The 6,137-nt window shown below is 54.1% G+C and overlaps 1 protein-coding gene across 2 annotated transcripts in view; it reads left to right on the top strand.

Annotated features, from left to right (window-relative positions):
• The first annotated feature begins 1,192 nt into the window (after positions 1 to 1,192).
• Positions 1,193 to 6,137, top strand: part of CHST8 (carbohydrate sulfotransferase 8) — a 191,084-nt gene continuing 186,139 nt past the window's right edge. The window contains exon 1 of one of the 2 annotated variants that reach the window (XM_069793479.1): positions 1,193 to 1,354. The gene's annotated coding sequence lies outside the window, so the exon portion shown is untranslated. Of the gene's footprint in view, positions 1,355 to 1,500; positions 1,652 to 6,137 lie in introns of those variants that run through there. The other variant, XM_069793478.1, reaches the window with a different exon arrangement.

Raw genomic sequence — 6,137 nt, 5'->3', positions numbered from 1 at the left:
GCTAATCTAGTCAAAGGATAAATGTCATAGTTTATTTATAAGACACACCTGGAACTATTCAGAGGGTTGTAGATAGGATCCATCTTGACACGCATTTAACACCGTATGTGCACAATGTCTTATTAAGGATAGATGGCGAGTACGTCAACGTAACACGGCTGGCTTTGTTTGTCGGCAAGCCCTGCTGCCGCTCCCTCCGAGCTGCCAAAGCTCAGCTCCACGATTCCCTGGCAGAAAGGGCAGCTCCCGGGACCGAGGAGTGGGTGCAGAGCACGGTGGATGTACCTCCTTGATGCGTGGGCTCTGGGAGCGCTCTTTCGTCTAACTCTGGTGTCTCTCGATTTCATCCAGTGGCCACTTCATTACACCTAGCAATAGCCAGGCACGCCACAGAGGCCATTCTTGGGGATTATGGCCATACCCTGGTTTTGCTTTTACTGGACTGTTTATTCTGCTGTGCAGTGGTGCGGGAATAGCCTCTCAGTATTTTAGGGTGGAAAACAGCCAGCAGAGAGTGCAAGAGGCACCTTCTGTGCACTTACTCCACAGTTCACAGCCCCGGCTCTAGACAAGGGACCTTGGTCCCCTCCATGCCCTGGCCCCGGCGCATCTGCTCCGATTTGTTGTTCGAGAGCACCATCACTTCGGTTCTCTTCCAATTACTTCTGCTGTTTCTCCCCTTGGGGTCTGTGCTCACAACCACCTTCTTTCGGGAGTACGCGTGGGCCACCCATCTTCCCGACTAGTCTCAAAACGCTTACATTGTCAGTACGGTTGTTAACTCGCAGACCGGAGGAGGACGTGCCCGGCAGGACGCTTGTACCCGCGCGGGGGGTATGAGAAGAGCCTCCCTGCCCCGCTCCTCCCAGGAGCCGCCCGGCAGCGGGGACGCAGAGGCTTTCCCCAGCGCCCTGCCTGGGACCTTCTCCGCCCTCCCCCGCAACTTCCCACGCGGGGGCTGCAATATTTCGGTCACAGACGCCCAGGCACAACCTTCACCATGCGGCTTTCCCAGCAGGAGCTGTGTGCGCGCCTGTGCGTGCGTGTACACACACACCACCCCCCCCGCCCCAGACACAGACCCAGTTCTTTCGGCAGCCCCCCGTTCCGCACGGCGGTAATTTGCCCTTCAGACAATGCATAATTCAGCAGCCTTGAAGGCGGCCGGGGGGGCGGACGGCGCCGCGAAAACGTGTCAAACTTGAGAAGCGAACGGCACCCTGGAAAGGCGGCGGCGGCACCGGCACCGGCACCGCCCGCGCTCTGCCCGCGCCGCGGCGAGGGACGATGCGCCGAGGGCGCAGCAGGGCCGGGCTGCGCTCCCCGCCGGAGGCGGCCGCACCTGCTCCCGGAGGTGCGCAGCGGGGCGCGGCGGGGCGCGGGGCGGGGGCCGCGCTGCCGCCGAGCCGAGCCGAGCCGAGCGCGGCGGGGCCGGGGCCGGGGCGGCGGCGGAGGAGGAGGGGGGGGGGGGGCGGGAGGCGGGGAGGGGGGCGGCGGCCTCCCGTCTCCGGGCGGGCTGTCCCGCTTCGCTCTCTCCTCCCCGCCGAGGCTGGCCGGCGCGGAGCCGCGGCTGCGGCGCGCAGAGCGGCGGCGGGCGGGAGCGGCGCGGAGGATGCGCTGAGCGCGGGGAGGCGGCGCGGCCGCGGCGCAGGTCAGTGGCGAGTTTCCCCTCCCCGGCCGCGCCCCCCCCCCCCTCCCCGCATCCCCCGGCCGCTCCCCAACTTTTCCCCGCACCACTTCGGGAAAGTGCCCAAACTTGCGCCGGGGCCCCCTCGTCCCGTGTCCCCCCGCCCCCGGCGGCGCGACCCCCTCACCTCGGGACCGCCCTCCCGGCGGTCATTAACAGTGCCGGTAATTGGGGGGGAGGGGGCGGAAGGGCAGGTGCCGGTGCCGCGCTCGGGGCCGGGCGCGGTGCGGGCTGCCCCGGGGCTGCGGCCCGTCCCCCCGCCCCGCTCCGCCCCGCCCCGCACCGCTCCGGTCCCTCCGCAGCCGGGCGGGGCCGGCCCAGCCCCGCTCGGGCACGGGGCTTGGCGGGGCGCCGGCCCGGGACCCCAACTTCAGGTGAGGGATGGAGCCGGCGTCTGCAGCCGGGCTGGCTGCTCGCGGGTACGGCTCTGCCTCGGGTTTCTGTAAGGAAAACAGCGGGAGCCAAAGCGGAGGAGCGGACAAACGCCGGCATCTCCCCAGACTGAGATGCAGTTCACCCGGAGTTCAGTCTGGGCGCAGGCGGGAGGGGGTATTACGGCACTTCCTCGTTTCTGGAGCTGATGCGGGGGGGACCCGGGGTTCGCTCTGGGCGCCGCTCTGCCGTGGGTGCGCTTCTCGGCAAGTCCCGCGTTCCCCCGCCCCTGCCCGGCGATCCTGGCGGCTCGGACCTCGCCGTTGATGCCACCTTCCATCTCACTTAACCCTTGAGAACGGACATAGGCAAAACGCGGCGAACGGACAGCAAGGAATCATTTTGTACAAGCGTGTTAGCACCAGTGCGCTGGCGATGGGTGACCGGACAGCCCAGGCACCTCGCTGCCACCCGGGATTCCCCGGTGTTGGCTGTGGAAGTGGCGGGCAACAACGCGATACCCAGTCAGAGCTGCGCGGTTGTTGGGTTGGTGGTGCTTAGGGGGTTTTTTGAGCTTTTTGAGGGGTTAGGAAAGCCCCTTATTATAATTGTATTCTAATGTCGCCTTCTGTCCGCAGCTGACTTGCGGTGTGTGCAGATTAACATGGTTAAAAAAAACCTAGAGATGCTCATTTTTTTATGTTAGACGCTTACCCTGAAATGCTTGTATTTTATTGCAAGATTTAAAAGTTGCAGCTCTTCAGAGAATAGGCTATATATACAGTACCAGTGAGGGAGGATAAATGGTAAACCCGAACGGTCTCAGAAGTGAAAATAGGAAATGCAGTCGCTAAATCCATTTTGTTTATTAATGATGCTCACCATTTGATGAGAAAGCTATCCCCAGTTTATCCCGAGAAGATTTCATTTTGTCAGATGCCTGGCGTCTCATCAATTCCTTTCATGTCCCCGGGATTTTCTCTTTTCCGGGAGCAGGCCACAGCAGGTCTCTGTGTTGGGGATAACCGTTAAGCTCTTCTTTTGAATTCATGAGCTTCCAAATTAAACTTTTGCTGACACCTGCTACCTAGCCTGCTTGAGCAGAACAACAGCGTCGCCCGGGCTACTGGAGCTCTGCAAACAAAAATAGGTGTAAAGTGCCCAGGCTAGGTCACACGGCAATTTAGGGGGGCTCTGGGAAACTGTGGCTACTGGAAAGCTAATCAAAGTCTGTTTCTGATGGAGCAAACTTTCCAACAGCAATCACAGGCAGGAATTAAATCCATAGAGTAGACGGCAACGGAGATTAATAATCATCATCATCAATTAGCTGATGGAATCAAACAGAACAAAATGAGGGTAAACAAAAACCTGGCTCCCCCTCCCCCTCGAATCTAGTCCCACCTTTATTTATCCGGTGCCAAGGATCTCTCCTGAGCGCTGGTTTCAAGTGCCAAAAAATTTAGCAGGTGTCATAACATAAGGTCAAGACTTAATTATTTATATGGAGACATCAATCATCCTGTGGGGATGATTTATTTATAAAGCACCAGAGCTGTAAAACGAGACAGTGAATTCTGATTTTCTCCTGCTCGTTCCTGAAGGGGACCAGGAAGGTCCGAGCGGCGGCCGAGTGACCTTTGGAGCCGGCGGAAGTTTCTGCCCGGCCCCGCATGGAGGAGAGTTTTGCTACGCCTTTTAAATCGTGTAACCAAAATCTCACCGGGGAAATCTCATGCATATTTGCTACATCTCAGTAATGAACATTTACTGATTATGGATTATCTGGAGAATTTAGCTTTTTAAACATTATTCAAATTTTTATGTTTATGTAAGCTAATAAGACTGAGGAGATTCAGTAACTACTCTTTGCCTTACGGTATTTGAAAAGTATGTCCGTTGGGCTTAGCTCAGCATCTTCCAGCACCGCTTTTAAAATACTAAAATAGAATTTTTCTGCCTGAAAAAAAACCCCTCTATCTGTACTCAGTATAATGCTTTTTGCTCACAATTAATGCCAAAAATCAATTTGCTAACATGCTTTTTATGTTTCTGCTGATCACAAACAGGATGGCACAGTAAAAGCTTTTATGGCCATCTGATTAGTCCACAGTGGTGGTAAGTAAATAGCTTGGGCTAGTACGGCTGCAAGACTCCCGTGCTGAATGCAGTAGATACAGAGAAGAGCACAGGGTGCTGAGCACTAGGCCTAATCCTGCTCTCAGACTCATTGAAAGAAATTTTATCAACCGTACGAGCAGAAGCAGGATCAGGCCCGTAGGTTTTCGATAGCTGGACAAAGTAACAAACACGCACGTGGGATGTTCCTGAACCTCCTCCTCCAGGTTTCTGATCAAGGGTTAATTATAGCGAGGGATTCTCAGAGATTTGTCCATTTATTTATCTGTTAATAGAAATGGTGCAGCTGATCTTACTTACGTGATCGCGTTTCAGACAGAGAGACGATTAACTTGGACTGAGTGAAACTGGTGAAAAAAAGGCAGAATACAGGAGGGGAGAGAGAGATGGAAAGTTACGGTGAAAATGAGTAGAGCCAGGAGGGAAGGTTTCTTTTTCTCTCATAAAACTTTTTATCTCATAAAACTCTGTGTAGCACAAACCCATAAGCTTTACCGTTAAAAAGGACTGTTCGAAGCACAAGGAGTATCCAGGGCAGTTCGTGATCCCTCTGAACTTCATGGCAGGACTCCATTTTGGCAAAAGCAAGTCAATAAGCTCTCCTGCACGTCCATTATAGTGTTCCCACTGATCTTAACAGACGACCATTTATCACTGTATTTCAGTGACAGAAATACTAAAATAATATTTCACTAGGTTTGTAAGAGGGTGTAAATTATGGGTAAAAGGATGGATCAGCTGGCAACATCTTCAGAGAACAATTAAGACATTAAGAGTGTGGGAAAATATTTTTAGACATTAACCAATCCGTGAGACAGTTGGAATTTAGGACCCAATTCGGTTATGAGATGTTCCTCGAGCACCCTCTGGATCTTGCCCAGACCATGTGAAACATGAAAGATTAATAGTATTTCTTGTAGGCAAGACCAGTCAGCTGCTTGTGTATTTTTGTGGTGTACTGGGTACATTTATAGCATTTAGTAATGCCAGCAGTGTTCAATATAAAGAGTAACAGATGAATGTATCGTGAAACAAGGCACTGGCAAGGCAGGTGGGAAATGATTTCCAAAATATTGCAGCAACCAGGCCGGGAGAAATGTAGTAAGATGGTAAACATAATATACAGACCTAAGTGGCTTTAACCAAAGCCAGGGTTAGAGCCCCAGGCCGAGTCCCACCGATGCAAGATTGAGCCCTACCCACACATTATGTGGAGGAGGAAAGCCAGGACTCACTGCCTGCAAACCCCGGCAAAGATGGCTTCCACGCCGCTCCATCCCCGTCACATCAAAAGGCAAAAGTGACGATGAAATCCCAGTTGAGTGCAAAGAGGAGAAAGGAGGGGAATGAAATTGTATTGGCTCCACTGCAAGAAACAAATCGCAGATTTCCCTAATCAGACAGATGATGCCTAACTAGGGCACAAAGCGAACCACGAAGGAAGGTGGCAGATTTCACAAATTAGTCATGGCAAAAATGGTGAATTTCACAGCTTGAAGTGAATTCATGTTATAGGATGAAACAGCACAAAGTGATTAAGAGCTCTAACTGATAGAAGTAATAAGCATGTGAGCCTTAGTCATCACACAGCAGCCGACGTTTCTCCCTGGCTTCAGCTGAGCCACAGGAGCAACACCTTCAGCCTCCTCCTGTTTCTGATGCCGAGTGGGAGCTGGTGGGGACAACCCCAAACAAGATCCCACAGACGTTTCCAGGAGTTTTCCATCTCCGGAAGGTACAACCACAGCAGTCCAACAGGAGTCAGACAGCCGCTCCGCAGGGAGAGATGTTCTGCAGGCACGGTCTCCGCTCCCAGTGCCAGCACTGAAACCTGGAGCCGTGGCTTCAGCGGGGGAGCACGTGCTGCGAGAAGAGCAAGTCAGGAGACGGCAGGGCCCCGTCTGCACAGCATGACCCCACTGGTGAAGAGCAGAGCGGG

This window comes from Haliaeetus albicilla, chromosome 10, assembly GCF_947461875.1.
Source record: "Haliaeetus albicilla chromosome 10, bHalAlb1.1, whole genome shotgun sequence".
NCBI classification, from domain to species: domain Eukaryota; kingdom Metazoa; phylum Chordata; class Aves; order Accipitriformes; family Accipitridae; genus Haliaeetus; species Haliaeetus albicilla.
Note: the sequence above shows the minus strand (reverse complement) of the source record. Positions and strands in the feature narration are given on the sequence as shown.